Source organism: Dromiciops gliroides, chromosome 6 (assembly GCF_019393635.1).
Source record: "Dromiciops gliroides isolate mDroGli1 chromosome 6, mDroGli1.pri, whole genome shotgun sequence".
In the NCBI taxonomy this organism is placed as follows: domain Eukaryota; kingdom Metazoa; phylum Chordata; class Mammalia; order Microbiotheria; family Microbiotheriidae; genus Dromiciops; species Dromiciops gliroides.
The window spans coordinates 219,694,485-219,721,719 of NC_057866.1; positions in this window are offsets into that span (position 1 = coordinate 219,694,485).

Consider the following 27,235-nt stretch of genomic DNA (forward strand, 5'->3'; position numbering starts at 1 on the left):
TGAGGTGTAGGAGGAATAGACTGGAGGAGGGAGAAGGGGAGAGATGGTCTGGGGAGAGGTAATTCACATGAAGGAAACAAGATAAAAGCTTATGGAGGGGAGGAGAAGCAGGGGAAGGAGTTGGGGAGTGAGTGAACCTTAATATCATCAGAATTGGCTCAAAGAAGAACTAACATACATACTCAAGTAGGTATAGCAATATATTTTTTGCCCTGAGGGAGGGGAGGGAGATGGCAGGGGGAGAAGGGAAGGAGGAGGGAAGGGCAGATTGGGGGAGAGAGCAGTAAAAGGCAAAATACTTTCATTTCTATTATTGCAAAACTTGTGTTGACATAAGTAGTTCTGTGTCCAAAATATGGCTCCATTGAATATGTCATACAACAAACTGGAACATTGCTCTAACCAAAATTATGCTTCATGCAGCAGATCTCATTATCTAGGCCATATTAAAAACCTAGTTGAATTGACACCATCCTGATATTTCCTTTACTATTTAGTTGGGTAGATAATAAAAATGTCAGCTTGGGCCTCCCATGGCTATTCAATGTTGTTATTGCTAAAATGCTAAAGCAAAGACATATGAACCATTTATGTGTCCTTAACACTGAACAGACCTCTTAATATTTGGCATTTATTGTTTTGGATACTGCTGTCTATTTTGAAATATTACATAAATTACCTACAGTTACTATAGTTTTGTACATGATGTTCTTGAATAGGCTGTGAAATATTATAATAGAAGACTTGTACTAGAGAAATGGTATAAAGATATGATCAAACTAAATATGGAAGAAAAGAATGGAGTGGCCACTTATCAGAGAAAGTGATAAATTTTCAGTTAAGATGATAACATGAAAGTTATTCCACAAATACCCCAACAAAGATCTAAAAAGACATCTGATTGAAGGATGATAAGGAAGCTACTGCTTGTAGCAATAAGCTCCTCCCTCCAGTCCAAGACAATCCAAGATGACCAGAAATCTGTGCTTTTTCGGGACAGGGAATGCATCAGTGAAAGTGGAAGCCAGGACAAACTCTGGTAAACAAAGCCTGAAGCTAGTGGACAATCATCTTTGACCTACCACGAAGAGAAAGAGCTAGCCTCTCATAGGTCACTGAGCAGGGAGATAAACCTGGGGCTCTTGGAGAGACCTAAAATCAACACTCCTTTCAGATTCACAACAGAAGAGAAGGTCAATACCATTTCTGAAAGTCAGGGGCCCTCCAAAAACTCTGAAGCAAGTCCTTCTCTTAGAGACACAGTTAGAAATAGGACCAAATTATGGCTCAAATTCCCAGGAAGAATTACTATTTTCTTAAAACAGTCACAAATGAGACCATATGTCATAAATGGGATTTCTGGAATCCTAATGGAAACTCTCAGAATCACAAAAGGGAAAGGTCCCACTTCTGTTTTTGTTTTTGTTTTGTTTTGTTTTTGCGGGGCAATGGGGGTTAAGTGACTTGCCCAGGGTCACACAGCTGGTAAGTGTCAAGTGTCCGAGGCCGGATTTGAACTCAGGTACTCCTGAATCCAGGGCCAGTGCTTTATCCACTGCGCCACCTAGCCGCCCCTAAGGTCCCACTTCTTAACTAAGGATTGTGGAAGGAGGAGACAGACATGGACCTAAGTAAGTATCTTGGTTTGGCTACTAGGAGACAGAAATAGAATCCAGGGATTGTGTTAGAGTTCAGGGTCTGGCCTGTTAAACCAAACAGAATTTCAACAATATGACAATGACAGGATCCAGACTATAGAGGGGTCAGCATAAAAAAGCACTTTCTGTCCTAATCCAAGGGTGTTGAATGGAACAGAGCCCAAATCTATGTTTCCGGGTTAGGCAAGATTTATAAGACCAGTCTCTTAGTAGTTTTATGTTCAATACTGAAAAGGAAGGAGATCTTCATAGGTCATTCAAGAGTTCCCAAAAAGGATATTTGCTAAGCAACAGCAGGAAAAGGATAATCAACAAAAACATTCATAGAGAAGACCCTGAGCTGGCTCAGCTGAGCAAAGCTCCCTTGTCTGCATTGCCCATCTGAACTCTCTACTGGCCAATTAACAGAACCATTTCCTGGAGCATGTTGTGATTATTTTGTACCCAGGATCAGGAAATCAAGTCAATTTGAATCTTTAGCCTCCTCAGCCAATCACATCTTGAGGATAGTTTTAATGCCTTTTAAGGAAAAATTTGTCTAATTTACATGAGCAGTATGATTACGATATTGAATCCTCTATAGACTGCAACAAAATCCCAAACTAGAAATGAGTACTTCTAAGAAAGCATAAAATACAATATAGAGGGGGCAGCTAGGTGGTGCAGTGGATGAAACACTGGCTCTGAATTGAGGAGGACCTGAGTTCAAATCCAGCCTCAGACACTTGACACTAGCTGTGTGACCCTGGGCAAGTCACTTACCCCACATTGCCCCGCAAAAATATTTTTTAAAAAATTTAAAAATAAATAAATAAATAATACAATATAGAAATATTATGAGTAAGAGAACTATAACAGCTAAACTCAAATAAAGAGTATAACTACAAAAAAGCATAAACAAATTAGAAAACAGAATGGCTTGGCCACAATGACTACAAGAATGGTGGGATGGCATGAAATAAGATATTTAAAAAAAAATAAAATTAGACCTCATGAGTAAAGACATAAATGTCTTAGAAGAAAAGTTAGAAAACATCACTTATATATTGGTCTCCCAACAAACAAATGATATTCAAAAATTTCATGAGATGATAAAAAATAAGGAAGCCAAATAATTAAAAATTTAGACAAATCTAGATATTATCTGCTAAGGAATATATTTGACCTAGAAAACCCATAGAAGAGGGAAAATTTAACTATCATTGCATTATCTGAAATCCATGAACAAACAATGTAAGTGGAATGCTGACATTCTGGAACATGATTAATATATGGTTTGTGATAATGAATTCCTCTGACTTTGTAGAAGTCAAAACATCATAGGATCATGGATGTAGAGATGAAATCAGTCTTATAGGATGAGAAAATGGAGACCTAGAGGAGTTCAGCCATACAAATAAAAAGTAACAGAGCTAGACCAGCCCTTTTGCCACTGAACTAATGCCATTTGCATTCAGAGAAGATGCAGGAGCCAAATTAGCCCTTATTTAACTATAGCAGATAGCTGCTCATGAGATTAGGACATGCATTGGTTTCATCATATAGGTCAACCTGCCCAAATACGTACTATATATACATTTTGAATTCTATTAATATTATTAAGGGAATTATCAAGTTTGGAATGATAGAATGTGATTTAGTGACTGAATGTCAAAATGCAAAATTAATAGAATCTACTTTTGAAATCAAAATATTGTTGCTGCCTGCTTCAGTGCATCTGTTGCTCTATTTTAAAAATATTCTTTGGAATGGAAATACTGCAGTGAAAAGGAGACTGGTTTTGGAATTGGATTTCAGTTTTGCGACTTCTCATCTGGGTTACACTGAGCTCTCAGAGCCTCCATTTTCACACTCATAAGTAGAATACCTTTAAAGTTCCTATCAATTTTAAATCAGTGAAAACTTGAGTGAGGCATCTGTATACAGAATATGAAAAAGCACAAGAACAGGTCTGTGGCATGATAGATCTTTTGTTAAGAGTTCACATAAAGCCACAAACCAAAAGTTCCAAAAGTTTAGAGGGTGTGGATGGATTATGTAGGTAGCAGTCATAAATGAAACCACAGATCATAGTATCAAAGATTCCAAACTGGAATGTACCTTAACCAGAGAAGTTATAAAATTTCCCAAGGTTATTCAGGTCATAAGTGGCATAACTAAGATTTGAACTCAGGTCCTAGGACCCCAAGTTCAATGTTTTTTTCCACACTACCACATATCTGCAAAGTATATTCTGGAGAACAAAATGAATCCATGCACAGTTTATGATTATAAGGAGAGTGAAATTCTCTCCTTGGAGTGAAATTTAGTTTCCTTTACCATGAAGAAACAAACATGTGTACATATATTTATAATGTGATCAAGCGCTCCAGATGGCAGTATTTTCTTTGACAGTTAGCTATGGCACTTATAATAATAGTACAGTAAACAGTTTCAATCACTCTATGGAGTGTGGTCAAATATTAAGGGGGAAAAATCAAGAATTATTCCTCTTTCCCTTTTTTGTCCTCTGCTTTTTCTAAAAAATGTCATGAAATGGCCATTATTGTCTCCAGACAACTCAATAGTGATAAAAGAAAATATGCCCACTAGATTCACAGAATCCATTTTGTTACACTAAGGTTACATTGATACTATCTTAAATGAGAAATAATATCTTGTCTTAAAATTTTTCTGTAAACCAAGCATACTGCAAGTTTTGATTTTGCTCAATTTTGACTTCGTGGGAGTAGAAACCTAGAAAAATCTGTGCAGGAAAAAGTCAGCATTGTCAAAAAGCCTGAGAAAATAGTGTGCTTAATGTGACCCATTGATAATGGTCCCACTGGGCAGCTAGAAACTCTAAAGGAGATGATACAGCAGATCCAGATGAAGTCAAAATATGTCCTAGATTATGAAGGTTATGAAAGTTGTCTTTTTTTTTATGTAGAAATATTGACCTGCCATTTTCCATTAACACTAATCCCATTACATTTCTACACCAAAAGTGAAAGGAAGAAGTATGTCCCCTTGGATTTGACCTTAGTGTACATTGAGAACAACAGAGATTTTGGACCATTGTTTATCTAGAGTACTGAGAGGTTAAATGAATATCACTTGGTCAAATGGTCAAAATGAAGACAGGATTTGAACCCAGGACTTCCTGACTGAAGTAGCTCTTTATTGACTATATTATACTTCCTCAAATTTTGGTAGATATATGGATGTTAAGTATAAATTCCATATGGGGACACACTTTTGCAAAGGAAGACTCGTGGTCTAAATTATTTTTTAAATAAATCTATATTTTATATCATTTATATAACTTTAAAATTATAAGTATATTCATAACTTTGATCTTTTTATTTATGCAACAATATTGTTATGACTCATATAAGTATTTTTATTACTATTTTATAAATTATGAAACCAAGCCACAGATGTTTGGTAACTTGGCCAAAGTCACATGGCTAGGAAGTAGCAAGACCTAAGACCCATAGCTTTTATTAATCCAAAAGTGGAAAATTATTTTCCACTATACCATACTGCTAATTTGAAATGAAGTATCCTTATACCATACTATGCTATAGACACTCTTTGCTAATGAATCAGTAAACTCTCTTTTCTGATTGAGATATATATATATACAGTTAAACACATATCCTGCTGTATGCATATATACCTTCTCTCTCAAACATATATATGTATTTATACACACAAATATATATATATATGTTATTTATTCCACTTTTATTATATTGGATATATTTATGTGTACTTATTGAGCACCCCATGAGAACAGAAACTCCTCATGAGAAACTTTGATTTTGAATAATTTATTCCTTGAGCCTAGCACAGTGCCTAGAATACAGTAGCTTTTAAAAAATACTTATTAATTGCTCAATCAATGAAATCAGAGGTCCAGATCCCCTTCCCTCAAAAAAATGGGAATAATCATTTAACAACATTCAGATTGTTGTGTATTATTAGTGATTTAGAGCATGTTTCATATGACTATTGATAGCTTGAATTTCTTCCCTAGAGAACTAATAATGGACAGATTATCATCAACCATCAAAAAGCATTTCTTGGGAGCAGCTAGGTGGCACAGTAGATAAAGCACTGGCCCTGGCTTCAGGAAGATCTGAGTTCAAATCTGGCCTCAGCCACTTGACACTTAATAGCTGTGTGACCCTGGGCAAGTCATATGCCTCATTGCCCCGCCCCCCCAAAAAAAAAAGAAAAAAGGAAGAAAAAAAACATTTATTAACTGCTAGCCAGGCACTGTGTTAAAAGTTGGTCATGCAAAGAAAGACTAAAACATGTCCTTGGTCTTCAAATAGTTCCCATTCTTTTTACAAATATGTTTTTTATCTATTCCATTAAATATGTCCCCATTATATGTAAAATATTTTAACACTCATTAAAAAAACAAACAAAAAAGTTATAAATTCTTTTCCTCCCTCCTGTATCTCTCCTCTTTGACAAGGCAAATAGTTGTATATTAAATATACATATCAAGTCCTGCAAAATATATTTCCAAATTAGTCATGCTGCAAAAGAAAACACAAAAAAATAAAATAATAAAAATAAAGTAGTAAAAAGTATGCTTCAGTCTGGATTCAGAATTTATCAGTTCTCTCTCTGGAGATAGATAGCATCTTTCCTTATGAATCTTTTTGCATGTTCTTGGATCATTGTCTTAATTAGAGTGGCTATGTCTTTTACAAATGTTCATTGTTAAAATGTTCTCCTGGTTGCATTTAATTTATTTTGCCTGAGTTCATACAAGTCTTGCAAGGTTTCTCTGAAAATATTTTGCTCGTCCTTTTTTATAACACAATAGTATTCCATCACCATCATACACTACATCTTGTTCAACCATTCCCTAATTGATGACTGTTCTCACAATTTCCAATTCTTTACTAACACGAAGAGCTGCTATAAATATTTTAGAACATATAGGGTCTTTTCCTTTTTCCCTAATCATCTTTGGAAATAGACCTACTACTGATAATGCTGGGTGAAAGGTAATACACAGTTTTATAGTTCTTTGGGTATAGTTCCAAATTATTCATCAGAATGTTTGGACTAGTTCACAACTCCATCAACAGTGTCTCAAATTTTTCCACATTCCATCCAGCATTTGTTATTTCCCTTTTAGGTCATATTAACCATTTGCTAGGGATGAGGTAGTACCGCAGAATTGTTTTAATTTGTATTTCTCTAATCAGTAGTGATTTAGAGACTTTTCTTCTATGTTTATTGATAGTTTTGAATTCTTCTGAAAACTTCTGATTCCTATAATTTGACCATTTATCACCTGAGGAATAGTTTTTATTATCATAAACTTTGCTCAGTTTTCTATATATTTGGAAAATGAGCCTTTTATCCGAGAAAGTCACTGGAATTTCCCCTCGGTTTCCTGTTTTCCTTCTAATTGTGGCTGCATTATTTTTGTTTATGCAAAAGCTTTTTAATTTCATGCAATCAGAACCATCCATTTTACTTCCTGTGATCCTCTCTATCTCCTGTTAGCTCATCATTTCTTTCCCTGTCCATTGGTACATTGTTTTTGCCATGCTAACATAATTTCCTTATGATATCACTCTTTATGTCTAAATCATTCATCTATTTTGACATTATCTTGGCATAATGGGTGAGATGTTAGTCTATGCCTAGTTTCTGCCCAACAGCCTTCCTGTTTTCCCAAGCAACTTTTCTCATATGGTGAGTTCTTACCCCCAAAGTTTGGATATTTGGGTTTGTCAAATAATAGCTTATTATAGTCATTTAATACTGTGCATAGTGTACTTTTTCTATTCTACTGACCCACCACTCTATTTCTTAAGTCAGTATCAGATGTTTTTGATGATTAACACTTTGTAATACAGTTTGAAAGCTGGAAGGAACTGCTGAGTCATCTTCCTCACCCTTTTTTCCCCCATTGATTCTCCCTAGATTTTCTTAACCTTGTGTTCTTTTGAATGAATTTTGTTATTTTTTTCTAGCTCTATAAAATATTTCTTTGATATTTATTGGTATAGAATTGAATAAGTGGCTTAACTTAGATAGTATTATAATTTTTATTATATTACCTTGTCCTACATATGAGCAATTAATATTTCTCCAAATATTTAGATCTGTCTTTGTTTTCTAATTATGATCATAAAATCTCTGGGTTTGTCTTAGCAGATATACTACCAAGTACTTTATATTGTCTGCAGTTCATTTAAATGGAATTTCTCTTTCTTTCTCTTGCTTCTGCGATTTTTTTTTTTATTGAGGCAATTGGGGTTAAGTGACTTGCCCAGGGTCACACAGCTAGCAAGTGTTAAGTGTCTTTGCTGGATTTGAACTCAGGTACTCCTGAATCCAAGGCCGGTGCTCTATCCACTGCGCCACCTAGCTGCCCCCGATTTGTTAATAGTATATAGAACTGCTAATTATTTATGTGAGTTTATTTTATATTCCACAAATTTGCTTAAGATACTGTTTCAATTATTTTTAGTTAAATCTCTAGGGTTTTCTAATCACTCTAAACAGTGATAGTTTCATTTCCATATTGCCTATTTTATTAATTCAATTTTTTTTCTTGACTTATCAATATAGGCAGCACTTCTAGCACCACATTGAATAATACTGGTGATAATGGATATCATTGTTTCACTCCTAATCTTATTGAAAAGACTTAAAGTTTATCCCCATTATAATGCTTGTTCTTGGTTTTAGATAGATACTACATACCATTTTTAAAAATATATACTCCATTGTTTCCTATACTTTCTAGTATTTTCCATATACATATTTTATTTTCCAGTTACATTTAGAGATAGTTTTCAACATTTGTTTTTATAAGATTTCTAGTTTCAAATTTTTCTCCCTCAATCCCCTCCCTCCCCCCTCCCCATGACAGCAAGTAGTCTGATTTAGGTTATATATGTACAATCACATTAAACATGTTTCTGCATTAGACATGTTATGAGAGAAGAGTCAGAGCAAAAAGGAAAAACCTCAAAAAAGGAAAAACAACAACAAAAACAATAGAAATGGTATGGTTCGATATGTATCCAAATTCAACAGTTGCTTTTATTTTTTTTTCTGGATTTGGAGAGCATTTTCTTTCATGAGTCCTTTGGGACTATCTTGGACAATTGTATTGCTTAGAAGAATCAAGTCTATCACAGTTGATCAACATGCAATGTTGTTGATATTGTGTACAATGTTCTTCTGTTTCTGCTCATCTCACTCAGCCTCAGTTAATGCAAGTCCTTCCAGGTTTCTCTGAAATCTGCCTGCTCATTGTTTCTTACAGCACAATAGTATTCCATTACATTTATATACCACAACTTGTTCAGCCATTCCCCAATTGATGGGTAGCCCCTCAATTTCTAATTCCTTGCCACCACAAAAAGAGCAGCTATAAATATTTTTGTATATGTGGGTCCTTGTCCCTTTTTTATGATCTCTTTGGGAAAAAGGCCTGATATTGGTATTGCTGGGTCAAAGGATATGCACAGCTTTATAGCCCTTTGGGCATAATTCCAAATTGTTCTCCAGAATGGTAGGATCAGTTCACCAATTCATCAACAATGGATTAATGTTCCAATTTTTCCACAACTTCTCCAACATTCATTATTTTCCATTTTTGTCATATTAGCCAATCTGATAGGTGTCAGGTGGTACCTCAGAGTTGTTTTAATTTGCATCTCTCTAATCAATAGTGATTTTGACCATTTTTTCATATGACTTTCTGGTATTTTTTCTTTTCTTTCTTTCTTTCTTTCTTTCTTTCTTTCTTTCTTTCTTTCTTTCTTTCTTTCTTTCTTTCTTTCTTTCTTTCTTTCTTTTTGGCAGGGCAATGAGGGTTAAGTGACTTGCCCAGGGTTACACACCTAGTGTCATGTGTCTGAAGCCATATTTGACCTCAGGTCCTCCTGAATCCAGGGCCAGTGCTTTATTCACTGCACCACCTAGCTGCCTGATTTTCTAGTATTTTTAAGAGGAAAGGATGTTGTATTTTGTCAAAGGCTTTTTCTGCATCTATCGATAGAATCATGATTTTTGTTGTTTTTGTTATTAATGGGACCAATTAAGCTAAGAGTTGTCCTAATATTGAACAAGCCCTGTATTCCTGATACAAATACCATCTGATTATAGTATATGATCTTTGTGATAAATTGGTATCATCTTCTAGTAATTTTTAAACTTTTGCATTGATATACGGTAAAGAAATTGTTCTATATTTTTTGTTATGTTACCTTCATCTTACTGGTTTATGTGTCAGAAACATATATGTGTTATTAAAGAAATTTGGCAAGACACCTTCTTTACCTATTTTTCAAATGAGTTTATATATTATTAGGATTAATAGTTCCTTAAAGATTTGGTATAATTTACTTGTAAATCTATTCCTGGGGAGTTTTTCCTAGGGATTTCATTGATGGCTTGTTCAATTTATTTTTCTAAAATAGGGTTATTTTAATTTATTTCCTTTGTTTTTAATCTGAGCAAGTTACATATTGGAAATATGTATCTATTTCACTTAGATTTTTAATTTTATTGACATATAATTGGACAAAAGCACTCCTTATAATTGCTTTAATTTCATCTTTATTGGAGACTCATTCATCTTTTTTTTCAATTTTGATATGGGTAATTTGGTTTTCTTCTTTCTTTTTTAAAATCAATTTCAGTATGATATATCTATTTTATTGTTTTTTCCCAATAAACCAGCTTATAGTTATATTGCTTAGTTCATCTTTTTTTAACTTTCAATTTTATTAATTTCTCCTTTGATTTTCAGGATTTCACTTGGTGTTTAATTAGAGATTTTTATTTTATTCTTTTTCTAGGTCTTTTTTTAATTGCATTCACAATTTATTGATCTTCCCTTTCTCAATTTTACTGATACAAGAGTTTGGAGATGTAAAATTTCCACCAAATCCTGCTTTGGCTGCATCCCAGAAATTTTGGTATGTTGTTTCATTGTTGTCCTCTTTAATAACATAATATATTATTTCCATCATTTGTTCTTTATTACTCATATTCCTTAAGATTAGATTATTTAATTTCTAATCAAATTTTATTCTATGCTTCCACATTCCTTTATTAAATGTAATATTTATTGTATTATGGTTTGAAAATAGTACATTTAATATTTTTTTGCTTTTCTACTTTTGGTTATGCCCTAATACCTGGTTCTTTTTTGTGATGATACTATGTACAACTGAGAAAAAAGGCATAGTCCTTTCTGTTGATATTTTTTTCTCCAAAGGTCTATCATACCTTAATTTTCCTAAGATTCTATTAATTTCCTTGACTTCTTTCTTATTTTTTTTATGTTACAAATATCTAGCTCTGAGAGGAGAAAGTTGAACTATCTTAATAGTGTAGTTTTACATCTATTTGCTTCTGTAATTCATTTCACTTTTCCTTTAAGAATGTGGATACTATGCCATTTGGCACATATATGTTTAGTATTGATATTACTTCATTGTCTGTGCTCCTTTTAGAAAAATGATTTTTTTTTCTTTTTGCTTTTGCTTTGTCTGAGATCATAATTGCTATACCTGCCTTTTTAACTTCAGCTGAAGCATACTAGATTCTGCTCCAGTTCCTTATTTTACTCTGTGTGTGTCTCTCTGTTTCAAGTGTCTTTCTTATAAACAATATATTGTTGAATTTTTGGCATTTAATCCATTTTACTTTCTGGTTCTGTTTCATGGGTGAGTTCATCACATTGACATTCATAGTTATGATTACTAACTGTGCATTTCCATTCATCCTATTTTCTCCTGTTTATCCTCTCTCTCTCTCTCTCTCTCTCTCTCTCTCTCTCTCTCTCTCTCTCTCTCTCTCTCTCTCTTTTATCCTGTCAGTCCTCTAAAATCTGTTTTGCTTCTGACCATGGGTCTTTTTTTTTTAATCTGGCTTCCCTTTTATTATTCCTTCTCCCCACCCAATTTCTCATCTCCATCTCCTTCTACTTCTTCTCTCTTAAGTAAGATAGATTTCTATTACCAATAAGTATGAAAACTCTATGGGAATAGAAAGGAGTATAACTGCATGACTAGGTACATGAAAGCACCCCCCACATTAATAAGAAAGTTCAGAAGAGGGAAAGGATTTTGGTGAAAGAAAATGAGTACACTAAATAACCTAAATAGGGTATGATGAATTCAAGATATTTAAGGTATATCTAGTTCAAAATTTTGAACAGACAGTTGGTTATATGTATCATATCCTTTGACCATTTTTCAACTAGGGCATGAAAAATAATAATTGGGACAATAATAATTTTGATAAATTGTAATAAGTCCCTTTATATATTTGAAATAAGACCTTTATATATATTTTCCCAGTTGCCTATTTCCTATCTAATCTCAGCTAACTTAGTTTTGTTTGCATATTTGGTTTTTGGCTTTAGGTAATTATAATTATCCATTTTATCTTCTATCAATATTGAGGATGGGGCAAACATGGGAATTTGTTTTATTTTACTATATATATTTGTCACAAATATATTAGTTTTCTTCTTTTCTTCTCTAATATAAGGAGGAGGAAGATGAAAGAAAAAATGCTTGTTAATTAAAAAAAGGATTGAGAAAAAAGGAGTGAATGTATATTACATATATATTATAAATACATCAGCCATATTTTGTCAAGACAATACAATAAAAGCAGAATTAATGGTATTAATGTTTCATCCTAATCTACTTTATTACACAATTAAAATATGAAGTTTTTCCTATCATTTTTTTTTATCATAGCCAAATCACTCAAAAGTGCTTTCTGTAATCCTTGAGAAAGTACAGTTGAAAGAAGAGAAAGCTTGGTGGAGAAAGATAATGAGAGCTGTTTCAGACATATTGAGTTTCCTAGATATCTATGTGACATACAGTTCAAGATATCTAATAAGTAATTGGTTATGTGGGGTCATAGGCTTTGACCACTCATCAATTGGGGAATAAATCTTCTTAAAAATGAGAATCAATTCCTTATCTGTGTTTGAAAGGAGATCTTTATCAGTGAAACTCAAAGAAGTCATTTAAAACCAAAAATGAATCAAGTTTGAATTCATATTAATGTATCTGTTTTCAATAAATAAGGACATAAATGAATAAGCAATTAATTAATTAACAATTTTTAAATGTGAAAACAAAATATATTTGGCACTTACTGGAGTGTTCATGTATATTGAAAATGTTATGGGGAAAACAGAGTAGGGGTTTGGGATAGGGGTTCTTAGGAATTCCTCTTTAAAGAATTACACCCTCTTACACAAAAACCCAATTAGAATAAAATAATAGTTTATTTAGGGGCTAGGGAAAGGAAACCAAGAGAGAAATACTTGGACTTCTTCTCATGGGGAGAAGGCATAGCATAGAGGCGTGGCTCTGAGATATCTATCTCCTGGAGCAGAAGATTAGCTGATACTTTTATAGAGGACTGATGGTGGATCTGATGGAGTGATCATCTGACTGTGGAAAGTTCCCCTATTGGGGGAAGACCATCCCCCACTGGTGGTGGCTGGGGGAAGTTGGGTGAGGGGCGGCTCTGGATCTCTCAAGCCATCTCCTCCTCCTGCCACACCCAATCCCATCTCCCTGAGGGGTGGGAGAGACTGTTTAGGTGTCTGTCCTTTGGTTTAGTTTCTCAAGGAGAAGATTCTTTTGATTTACCTCAGAAAATGGGATATGCCAGGCACATAACAAAAGAATCTAAATATAAGGCATATTGACTTGGATCTTATTCAAGGTGTCCTAGTCATAGATGACATTTTAAAAACAATAAAAATTTTCAAAGTATAACTTTGTACATCAAAGAAAGGGAGAGCCAAATACAATTACCATCAACAGAGCAGTAAACTATGGTGAATTTTAAGGAAAATCCTATCATTGGTAAGTATCTGGAAGATACCAAGGAGCATCATTCTTTTTCCCCTCAGTCTCTAGCAGTAACATGGTATAAAATGAGAAATTCTATTACATAGGCCTTAAGGCTAGGTTGTTAACAGTAGGACTTAGATTAAACAGATGACTTTACTTTGTTAATGCTTTTTTTTTCTCCTTTTCAAGCAAAAGAAAAGGCAAGATTTCCCTGAAATAGCTCACATTTTTTCTGAGGATGAGTTTTTCACTTCTATTTCAAACAGTCCCTGCTCCCTGTATTCAAATACAACAATTTAGGTCTCAGCCCAGAGGATAAGTCAATTCACATGCATAACATCACATAGTAGAACATATTCACATATAATATCCACATACCTTTATGTACACCTTATTCATTGCAAAAATATAAGCAAAAATGACGGACGATAACTTTAACTGTTCTATTTTTTAAAAGCTTTAAGTATTAAAAGTGAACATAATGTAGGTAATATTAATTCCATTACAATTTTAAAATGTGTACAGCGACTCAGTCATTTGATTTAAATTGATTTTTCTGCTGACTCTGATGACCTCCAATAAAAAAAATTGTTGATTTCTCAAGGGTGATTTATGATGGCAGCATTCTCTATTATATAAATACTCTCCAAATCACTAGTGAGAAAGGCACTACCTTACTTCATTAAACTAACAAGTAGAATGAATTCTAACCTGATTTACAGGTTTTACATATGAAAAGAAAAAAAAAAGTTCTTTGCTTATGCCAAATGGGCTTTGAGAGTAGAATGAATAATATGAATCTACTCCTGCTTAAAAAAAAAAATAAAAGCAAAGAACTTAAAAAAAAATGCAAACTCTTATCACTATCCAATATCATGATATTTTATTTAGTGAATTAAATGTGAAAACCCCTTAGGACTATTGTCATTATGCATTTGTAAATTGACATTCTAGGTGATGGTGATGATTATGGACATGGTGGTGTATGAATTGAGACCTATTTCCAAATTTCAGCATAGCAAAATGATTGTAACTATAACATTAAAGTTTTGAGGATGACAAATGTGTCAAATGTGGCAGTAAATGCCAATATATATAATTTGGGTAATATTTGATCTATTAAAGCACTTAGTATTATTAGCTGTATCTAACATCAAGTAGTATAATAAAACATCAAATACCATAGGTATGATATCCTTCCCTAAATCTTCTCTTCTTCAACATAAACAACCACAGATGTTTTGAGTTCATCACCCTCCTGGTGAGTGAACAGTGTCCAACATGGTGCTTTATACAATGTGGCACCTAGAACAGAACACAGTATTTAGAGCAGAGAATATTGGTATTGTTACCTCTCTTATCTTTTCACACACACACACACACACACACACACACACACACACACACACACACACCCCTATTATCACCAAAGTCTTCCATGATTTTTAACAAGAAAAATGACATTAAAGAAGATGAATTACCATCTGTTTTGCCCTTCTACCCTAAGGAACATGGGAATATTTCCATCTGATTTGCAGCTAAGTCTTCTATAAGTGTTGTTTCACTCATTCGAATGTTAGGTCCTCAGGGGCAGCTAGGTGGTGCAATGGATAAAGCACTGGCCCCAGATTCAGGAGGACCTGAGTTCAAATCTGGCCTCAGACACTTGATACTTAGCAGTGTGACCCTGGTTAAGGGTTAAGTCACTTAACCCTCTTTGCCCCAGGAGAAAAAAAAAAAGTTTGTTCCTTTAGAGCAGGAACCATTTTACATTTCCATATTTATCCCTAGTGCTTAGCACAATGCTTTCAACATAATAACATAATAAACATTTAAAAATGCATTATTCATCTCATCCACCCCCATGTAATGATCCTATATCTATGCCACAAAGAAAATAGTCTAATATGCTAGACATCTCTACTACTTTGGAACTTCTATGTTGTTGTTGTTGCTCTTCAATTGCTTCAGTCATGTCCAACTCTTTGTAACACCATTTAGGGTTTCTTTGGCAAAGGTATTGAAGCGGTTTGCCATTTCCTTATTAGCTCATTTTGCAAGTGAGGAACTTAAGCAATCAGAGTTAAGTGGCTTGCCCCAAGGGTAAGACAGTAAGTGTCAAAGGTCATATTTGAACTCAGATCTTCCTGTCTCTAGGCCTGGTACTTTCTCTGACTTTTCCAGTATGTCCCAAGAACTTCATCATCCTGTGTGATCAAATCAGTTTTGTTACTCATACCTCATTACTATCATCTGCCCTTCTGATTGAAGGCTAGAGACAATAACCTCAAAAGTTCAATTTAGGGAGAGGGCTCAGGACAAACATACAGTTTCTCACCTGGCTTCATTACTTGGGCCTTTCTCTATCTTTCTCTAGCTCCCCCTTCAGCTTCCTATTGTACATTATCTCCCCCGATTAGATTGTAAGTTTTTTGAGGGAAGGGACTGTCTTTCTTCATATTTGTATCACCACTTAGTACAGTACTTGGTGCTAGTAAATGCTTAATAAATTTTGACTACTGAAAAGGAATTTGGAGACAGTCAACTAAGTTCAAATCTTAGTGATAACAAACACTAATTATGTGACTATCAATTTTCATAAGCGGGGAACAACTTCAGTAAGTTTCGTTGGGAAGAAAATATTGTGTCAATCTTAACATACTTGTCCCTGTGTATAGTAAATTTGTGTGTAGTATGTATATATATATATGTGTGTGTGTGTGTGTGTGTGTGTGTGTATGTATGTATGTGTGTGTGTATGTATATGTATATATAGTATGTGTAGCATGTATATATTTATACACACACACATATACAGTCATAGCAGCATGGTGCCTGGCACATAGTAGGCATTTAATATATGTTTATTGGATTGGAAATTAGAATTTCAAATAGCAATATTAAAACATAACTAGTTATCATAAGCATTAGGATTTGAATCTATCTGACCTTGACTCCAGGGTCAGTGTGTTTTCCAACATACCAGAATACTTCCTTGGTGACATTGATAGGATCAATGCATAAGGGTCAGATGAAATGATGATAAAGAAAACTATTTAAATTTTGTTTCGTTTTGTTTCGTATTTTTAGAATCACAAAATATAGAATCGAAAGGGCGCTCAAATGTAATCTAATACAACCAGTACCAGAAAAGAATTATCTCTCTAACCTACCCCTAAAGTGGTCATCAGCCTCTGCTGGAAGCCATTCAATAAGGGACAAGCCCTATTCCCCATTCCACTTTTGGGTAGCTTGAATTTGCTAGGAAGTTCTTCTTAACATTAAGCCTAATTCTACCTTTTTATACTATCCATTTCTTTCTCTGGGGCAAACATACAAAAATGCCCAGTCCATTTTCTTTAAGTCTAATACTCGAAGAAAACTATCCTCCCAAGTCTTTTCCTCTTCAGAGTCAATATCTCTTTGAATGATGATAAAATAAAAGTTAGAATAAAAATATGGAATGGAAAACTTACAGAAGAGAGAAGTTCTGATAGTATCTCATTACCCCTCAAAGAGTTCAAATCATTAGGCTAAATGAATTGCATTTTAGGGCACTACTAAGCATGTAGATATTATGACTTGTTACCAGTTGTTAAGTGGTATCTGAAAAAATCATAGAGGACAGAAGAGATGCCAGTACAGCAGAAAGTCATATTCAAGAATTGGGATCCAAACATTATATAAATAGATATGTAATTTATCTCTATTGTATACATATATAGTATGTGTATATATATATGTGTATGTGTATATATATATATATATATGTGTATGTGTATATATATATGTGTATGTGTGTGTATATATATATATAGTATGTGTGTGTGTATATATATATAGTATGTGTGTGTGTGTGTATATATATATAGTATGTGTGTGTGTATATATGTATATATAGTGTGTTTGTGTGTGTTGTGAGAAAATAATGGAGTTCTATGAGACCCAGAGAGCCTTCTCTGATCTTTTAAAACCAGCCCAGAGTCAATCAAGTTGGACTTTGGACTGTGAAAACAGACAATAGAAGTTACCTCACTCCAAACCACACCTACCTGAAGGCTTTTTCCCCTGGGGACTGGTCTGTACTCTGATGTCAGCAAGTACTGTGCTCAACCCCCCCTCAAATCCAGTAAACCAATACATTTGAAGGATGCTATCCAATTAGCTTTAAGCAGTGTGTGAGGGGTACCTCTGCTCCTGGCTACAGAAAGTTTACTGGTTCACATATGAACTCTTGGCTTTTAATTCTCAAGAAGGAAGGAGGGAGATTTTTCTCTCTCTCCCCTCTATCCTAGGGGGATTCTGATCTTTCTCAGCAATGTGCTATCTCTTTATTAATATTTATTATGGTTTAATAAATGCTTAATGCTCCAAACTGGTGCAGTAGCCTCTAATTTCTAAGTAGTTACATATTAGAACCCCAGCTAATTTTCCCTAAAACTTGGGACAATTATAAGGCAACCCCATAGAATTGTAAATGCCACAATGTGTATGTGTGTGTATGTGTGTTATATAACACACACACACACACACACACTCCTTATTTGATATTTCTGTTGCCCATAGATATAACCAGAGATTCTTGTGTCAAGGCAAATTCAGTTGAGCAAAGAGTCTAAACAAAGAATGTTCTATTCTATTTAAAGAGAATTGTCCAGGGATGATATGGTCTCTTTTCCCCCAGACAGATTGTCCTGCATCCCTTTGCCATGGCTGGTAATCTATAATTTCTTCACAAGCTGGAAAGAAATGTCAGTTCATGGGTGGATGGCAGGGAGGGGTAAAAGTGGGGAAGCATGGTAATGTGAAATGGATCAGGAGTAGTTTTAGACACAAAAAGAACAAGAAGGTATAAAGAGAGTAGCCAGTGAAACAGAAGAGCTGTTAGGAAGGAGTGTGTCCCCTGCTCCAGTTATTCTAAACCTTAGTTAGTTCTGGGATTCTAGTGGATTCTTCTGGCATTCCTGACATCTTTTTTTTTTTAATTACTAACAATCATCTATAGACAAAAATTTCAATATACAAAACCACAAAGATTATTATGAATCCATGACCTGTTTTTACTTTACATATTGTAAATGGTTTTGTTCCTTTCTGAACTAGTTTATCTCTACACATTTGAAAAGATTTAGCTATGCTCTTTTCTATTTGCATCTCCACTGTGGCTGAATAGTTTCAGTTATGTCTGACTCTTCATGACCTCATTAGGGGTTTTGTTGGCAAAGGTATTGGAGTGGTTTTCTATTTCCTCCTCAAGATCATTTTACAGATGAGGAACTGAGGCAAACAGGGTTAAATTACTTACTCAGGGTCACACAGCTAGCAAGTGTCTGAGGTAAAATTTGAACTCAGCTTCTCCTGATTCAGGGTCAGAGCTCCACTGTGACACCTAATTGTCACATCTCTATTACCTATTCATTAATTTCTCCTCTCCCCCCATGCCCTTTGGATAAAACAAATAAATATAGTCCCACCAAATAAATCAACACATTAGTCACCCAACTCCTTATAGGACTATTCTACTCTTTGATATTCATTCTTATTGACCTATACCATCTTCCAACTTCAATATTTGTCTTTAAAATTTAAGTTAGTTGGTAAGAGTTTCCTGTGCAAAATATTTATCTCTATAAACAGCTCCCTTCTTTTTTTTTTTTCATCAAGATTATCTGGGTTTATGTCACTGAATTTTGCTCTTGAATGCACTTCACCCTCCGTGTAACTATGCCTCTTATAGAATCTTAGATCACACCTACCCTTTCATAATTCTTTCAAATTAATTCTACAAAGTCTATGGAATATAGCAAATTGCTATGTCATATATCAATGCTTTACAAGATACTTTCTCTATTGTACTTTTACAATGTAAATTTTCTTATTCATCAGAATCATTCCCTCATCAGCTCCTCTATCTTCTAATGGAAGACTAGCTGTGTAACCCTTAGAAAGTCATTTAAGCACTCTGTGACTCTGAAATGGTACAGATTTTGACTCAATAACCTTCAATTTCCCTTCCAGCTCTAATTTCTATAATCCCATGAAACTTTCTAAAATATGTTTGTTTGTTTTTCTTCCTTCAACCTCTCTAGTTCTAGAAGAGATATACCTAAAGCAGGTCAGGATAGCTAATAGCCCTCACATGACTGCTAAAACCTGCCTCTTTTCTACCTTTTTGGTCTGCTCCATAATTCATTATCTATTTAATACACTCCCACTAGAATATGTTTTTGGTCTCTCCTTTCTTTGGTCCTCAATCAAATGTTCCTGCCATGATCCCAACATCTGTTTTATGGATTTTCATAAAATAATTTGTCTTCTTGATATATAATACTCCTAAACTTCTCCTTTTTGCCTACTCTGTTCCTTTTGAGTCAAATATATGCTTTTCATTGATCTGTTCTAGGAATGAGTCACATCTGACTGAAACTCAGTTACCCTTAAAGGGCAAAATTTATTCCCTGATATTAAGATATCTATTTTATTTCCCATACTCTGAACATTATGTATTAGTATATAATATAATCACATGGAGATTAAGGGAATGGGATAAGCATTCATTAAGCTCCTACTCTGTGCACGGTGGGCAGCTAGGTGGCACAGTGGGTAGAATGCTACACCTGGAGTCAGGAAGACCCAAGTTCAAATCTGGCCTCAGACACTTATTAGCTGTGGTGACCCTGGTCTAGTCACTTAATCCTTTTACTTCAGTTTCCTCATCTCTAAAATGAGCCAGAGAAGGAAATGGCTAACCACGATAGTATCTTTGTTAAGAAAACACCAAATGGGGTCATAAAGAATCAGATGTGACTGAAAAATGACTAAACATCAAGAAAGATTCAAATCCTGGGTTTTTTCCCACATATGATCCTAAATAGTAAGTTTTCTGAGGGGCTTGTTTCCTTTGCATTTCTCTGAATTTTCCAAAAAGTTAAACTTAAAATGTATTAAAAATCAAAACAAACCTAAAATGTTAAACTTAAAATATCTAGCATAATAAAATGGAATTGGAATCACCAAAGTGTGTTCTATAAGGGACCTTTCATGTGTTCCATGGTATGCATCAAGAAGATAAAAGAAAAGTTTGAGATTTATGTAACTTTTCCAGTGAAAATATAAGTCTTCATTAAACAAATAAAATGAACATTGTAAAAAAATGTAGCATCCATTATCTGTGAGCTGGGAAAAAATAGGTTGTGGGAAACGATAGAGCAAATTCATCTTTGCCTCACCCAAAAGGTCTGCTGCCCAAGATCCACCTAAGTAGGTGATATGATTCTAATGTAATCAATTTCCTTTTCTAATTCATGGTTCTCTATTAGTTCCAGAGGAATAAATGGAAAAAAAATATATTTTGAGTATTGTCACCATCATTAGAGTTAAGCATGGAACTCCCTATGGTCTGATGTGGGATAAGCACACTTAAATGCATACATTTTCACATTTTTGTTTAAAAAATTAGTCTTGTAACCTTGTATTCAACTGTTAAAGAAATTATGACCAGTGGCCCAGCTCTAACTACCCCATGCAATAACGTGGATATAACATTAGACCTTTGGAAAAGAAAACCTCCTCTAAAAACAGAATGTACAGTCACCGTGTTTCTTGCATCTTAAAAAACAAAAACACAAATATTTCTATGTTTATGTTTATATAGTATAAGGCTAAAGAATGAGGAAGTCATGGGGCAGCTAGATAGTGCAGTGGTAAAGCACCGGCCCTGGATTCAGGAGGACCTGAGTTCAAATCCGGCCTCAGACACTTGACACTTACTAGCTGTGTGACCCTGGGCAAGTCACTTAACCCTCATTGCCCTGCAAAAAACAAAAAACAAACAAACAAACAAAAAGAATGAGGAAGTCAGGGTGATGGAGACATTTATTATTAGATCAAGTATTCTTTTTTTTTTTTTTTTTAGTGAGGCAGTTGGGGTTAAGTGACTTGCCCAGGGTCACACAGCTAGTAAGTGTTAAGTGTCTGAGGCCAGGTTTGAACTCAGGTACTCCTGACTCCAGGGCTGGTGCTCTATCCACTGCACCATCTAGCTGCCCCAAGATAAAGTATTCTTACTTTATTGTTTTTACTATGGGAACAGTCCAACTCTGCCAATATTCTAGTTGCCATTTTTTCAAGGAACTATTTCCTATAAAAAAATCCCCAACACATTTTCCTTTTCTTCTATCTCTCAAAGATAAGCAGCATGGTATAATGGAGAGCATTGACTTCAAAGTAAGGAAGACCTGGATTGAAGTCCAGGACTGAACATGTCCATACTGAACATGTTATCCTGGGTAATTCAGTTAACATCTCAGTCCTCTAGTGAATTGCCTAAGAATATAAATTGCAAAGAAGGTACCCACCTGCATAGGTACAAGGCATTTCCTCACCTCATCTTGGAGTTCTCATACTCATGAAGTTATAGCTCCAATTCCTATTCCAACTTCAAAAGGCAATGAGTACACTTGTTTACTTTCCAAAATCTTCATCTTTATAACACTATGATTATCTCTAGGGTTGAGGATAATCCCACAGTTGAAGCCTCCACTTGTCTGACAAAGGCCAGCAGCCTTTTTTCCTGCACATCTGCTGCTGCTACTGTTGGGAATAAGCAGGCAGCTGTGAAAACCTCTTTCTTGCTTACTCCTAGCATAGGTAATTTTAAAACTTAAGAAAAAATTCATTAAAAAGAAAAAACCTTACCCCTTTTACTATGGAGTTAAAATATGTCAGAGAAGGCAAAATTATTTAGCCTGATAAAAATTGGATAAATATTATGGTGGTCATGAAAATAGGAAGCTTATCAACAAAGATTATTATATACTACTGAAATATTTTGCTGTGCTATACAACAATATAAGGTCAGTGAAAAGGTTTTAATTTAAACAAAAATAATTTGATGATTAGTTGTGAGAATATTGATAATTTGGGACCAAAAAAAGGTGATTGAAAATTAATATTGTGAAAATGATACTTTGCTAGATATATTCTCTCTGTGTCTCTCTGTCTCTGTCTTTCTCCCCTACCATCTATCTATCTATCTATCTATCTATCTATCTATCTATCTATCTATCTATCTATCTATCTATCTATCTATCTACCTACATACCTCCCTGTCTAATGAGTGTTATTATCAGATGATTACCAGCTTTATTTATGGAACCCTATATAATCTAAGCAAATATCTTGGCGGGGTTAAATATAAGAAATTAGAAATATATCATTAGAACATAAGCTGCAAAAAGGTGAAGACTATCTTATTTTTGGCTTTGTAACCCTAACACTCCTACCATGATGTCTGGCTCAGCATAGGTGAGGGAGGAGGAGGAGAACAAGGAAGACGAAGAGGAGGAGAACAAGGAAGACGAAGAGGAGGAGAAGCTTTATTTAAGATTTTCAAGTCATTTTACATATATAAATCTTATTTGATTCTCACAGTAACCCTAGGAGATAGGTGCTGTTATCTTCATTTTACACATGAGGAAACTGAGACTGAGAAAAGTTAAGGTCTGTTGAATTGAATTGCTATTGGTTCGCATCAAATTCCATGTTGAAGGACTATGAACATCAAACCATCAACAGACTTTCAATTAGCATCTTTTAGGTGCCAGGCATTGTACTGGGTGCTTAGGATACAAAGACAAAACAAACAAACAAACAATTCTTCCTTTCTCAAGGAAATTATATTACATTAGGGGAGAAAACATGTACATATAGAAGTATATACAAAACAAAGAAATGCAGGATGAATATAGTACAAGCCAGTATGGAAGAGAATGAATTGTTGGAGGGTGGGGTTTGGGAAAGACTTTGTATAGAAGGTTATATCTTGAATTATATCTTGAGGAATCTGAAAGGTGAAGACCAACATTATACATATATCTTGTGGGGAAAATACATACTACTTATATGTAACTATATATATATATATATATATATATATATATATATATATATATATATATATATATATATATATATATATATATATATATATATATATATATATACACACACATACATACACAAAACTATATACATATACAAACATTTATACACACATATAATGCATTATCTATATTTTTATTTGAACATATTAGCCTTTATAAGTTACTATATATGATTCTATACATTACTACATATAATTGCATATATAACTATTATATCTTGTATGAGTGTATATATACTCTCATATTTATGATACTACATATATAGCTATATAAGTAGCTATATAGATGTGTGTGTATGTTCTGAAACAACGAAAGAAAGAGTGGGGGGGAGGGAGGAAGGAAGGAGGAAGGAAGGAAGGAAAGAATGAAAGAAAGAGGAAGAGGAAGAAAAAAGAAAAGGAAAGAAAGAAAGAAGGAAGGAAGGAAGGAAGGAAGGAAGGAAGGAAGGAAGGAAGGAAGGAAGGAAGGAAGGAAGGAAGGAAGGAAGGAAGGAAGGAGGGAGGGAGGGAGGGAAGGAAGAAAGGAAGACTGGTCAAATTGGTATAGATGTTAATGAGAAGAACCTCCCTCCTAATGTCAATTGGCATCATCTGAAAAATATAGTTTTAAAGAGTTGACTACTTTACTGAGATAGTAAATAACTTGATCCAGAGTCAGTCACAAAAACAGTTTATGTCAGAGACAGAACTTGAACCTAGGTTTTTCTGGCTCCATGTCCAGTTCTCTGTCACTATTTTTGGCTAATCCTCTTATACATATATGAATATATTTATATATTATGTATGCATGCATTCTGTGGATATATATATATATATATATATATATATACATGCACACAGAAGTATTTTGTTTATTGTTATTTTGGATGCTGAGGATTATACAGATTTCATATATATATATATATACACACACACACACACATCCATACATACACACATATATGATATAGAGGCATGTGTGTTTATTCTATATGTACATAAAGTATGTATATACATCTTTCCTATTTATAAATATATCAATTCATACATATATATGTATATATGTGTATAACTATATATCTCTATCTCTATATATGTTCAGCATCCAAAAATGTAGAATTACTACAAAATGACACTGATAAATAAAATAATAACACATAGAAATAACATCTAGTTTCAGGAAAAACATTATTGGATTATAAAACAGTTAATTTCCACCATCATCATTACAAAAGGTGATTTCTTTGATGCATTACCAATGGGAATGATTAAAGATTAACAATATTGGTTTTATATCCTGAGATGAGAAAAATGCACAATCATTTGTTCAATAGTGTAAGAATTATTTAGCATCTGGAAGCTAGGAAAATGCTGTCTGCATATAAATTGACCTGACAAACTCATTCTCCAGTCATAACAATGTGCCTAATCTTAGGGCATAAATAAAGGAAAGGGAAAGAAGACTGTACACAAAATTACAGCACATATCTGTATTTGGGATACCTAAATAGTGAGTGGTAGACTTGTTTAGTGACAAGAGAAGTGATTCTCAAGATCTGGGTTTGAGTTCTGGGCCTGGACCTGCCAATTAGGGGCTATTTGATTTAATTAAGTCATTTAACTTCTGGATGTTAGTCCCTTCATTTGCAAATAAAGAAGAGTGGGCTGTAAGATTTCTGATATCCTTTCAGGCTGTGGAATTCCATGATGTCTTAATGCTATTACAGCTCACTGATTATGCATCACATTGTTCCAACTTAAGTCTTCTGTGGTTATTTCAAGGGCTATTGTAAATTTTCGAAACATTGTCAAAACAAAATTAGTTATATTTTCCTTTAAAATATTACACAGCCTTTTAAAGAGATTCTAAAAAAGCAAACAAACCTAACCAATAGCCAGGTGTCTGCAAATCAAGGCTGTAACTATTTTTTTCCCACATGGGACAAAGTAGATAGGAGCAAAGGTATAGGAGAAATATTGTCTTTGTGTGATGCAAAGAGTGCTGAATTGGGAGTCAGAGAACCTTATTTGATAAGAATGTAGCTGAAGATGGAAGGAATCTAAGAATGCATATAGTCCAGCCCCTTCATTTTGCAGATAAAGAAACTTGTTCAAAGACCTATAGGAATCTAGAGTTTGAGGTAAGATTTGAATCCCAATCCTTTGACTTCAGAGTCAGGGTTTATTTTTCTACTGAATTGTTTATCAAATCTGGGCTCTTCTACCTTTTTATATGATCTCTTTGGAACTATGGTCTTCTTCTGTAAAATGGCGGAGTTTAACCAGATGTCACATGAGGGATCCTTCTACTTTTAATCTTTGATCACATAATCTTCCAAGGTAGCAGGAGAGTGGGGTAGAAACAGTGGTCCATAAGATAGCACAAACATGGCTGAGGTAGTTTTTGGAGTAAGTCATTCCTCCAGAAACTCTAAAATGATGGACTAAGAACTAAGAAGGGCTTGCTCCTCTCCTTGAGGAAATGCCTCCACTGAATGTTGACACCCTGTGTCAAAATTTCATTTACACAGAGATAGTTGTGCTTGATCATAAATACTTATTACATAATGACATTTTTTTAAGAACCCAAGAATTCCATGAGTATTCCCTTATGGAAAATGCCAATGAAAAATAGTTATACTTTTAAATGGTGAGCATGAGTTCCTGCTGCTATCACCTCCTCTGAGTATTATATTTACTTTGTACAATTTGTCAAACAGAACTTGCTCTAAAATGTTTATTTACATATTTCGGTAGGCTTGGGAGACTATAGAAGGTGAAGTCTCAAGGCCACTTTTGTTTTTAAAATCATTAATGTTGTATCAGTCTAGCTTATTTGATCTGTGAGAATTTTTATTTTAAAGCTAGGCAGTAGTCATAAAAGACTAATATAGTCTGAGAGAACATGGAATAATTTAAAATAAATATGTCTTAGTCCCTCATTCCTTGATTGAGAAGTAAAAGGGCTTTGATAGTTTTATACACTGAGCATCTTTAGTGGTAAGAAATTTTCCTCCTCAGCACCAGAGGTGGTTTTCAATTTGGAAAGTGTCATTACATTTCAACATGGCTTTATTCTAGCATCAGTACTTCTGGATTGTACAAGAATTTTTTGGGGGGTCAGGGTAAGAGGGAAGAGCAAAAGGGGGAAATTGTGAGAATGTAATCTATCCAGAAGGAAAAAAAAATAGATTTTCATGGAAATTAAGCTATACCAATTCCATTTTCACCCTTTCAATCTAGGAAGCCATGGAATCTATTATCTAAAGATAATTTATTCAAAATATTTACTTACACTGGTTGTATTTGCATAACTGGGATTTTAAAAGCTAGACTGGATTAATTGATTTTTTCAATTTGCCTTTGTCATTCTGACTGTCAGATTTCTCTACTCTCTTTTCACATGGTAAATCCAGTTTCTTAGAATTGTTGAGATAGTGGTTACTAGCTCTTCAGAAATAGCCAAAGTCTAAAAAGTTAGGTCATTTAAAAATGAAAAATCAAAATCTAATGTTAGAATTAAAAGTAAAATTTTGGAAGGTGGATTAAGTAATGGTGACATTATCACCAATTTGATTCTGTAAAGCAAGAGTCTACATTTTTGATGAGGGTAAATATGAACAAAATTAAAGACTATTTCATACTACTTCTTTGTCTCACTCTGAAACGTAAGCAATTTGGACCACCCGCATTTGTGTTCATGCAAAATGAGTTGATGTAGTTAATAGAATATTCTGACCAACCCAGAGGCATCATTCCATGTAAACATATGTGCCACACAGTGC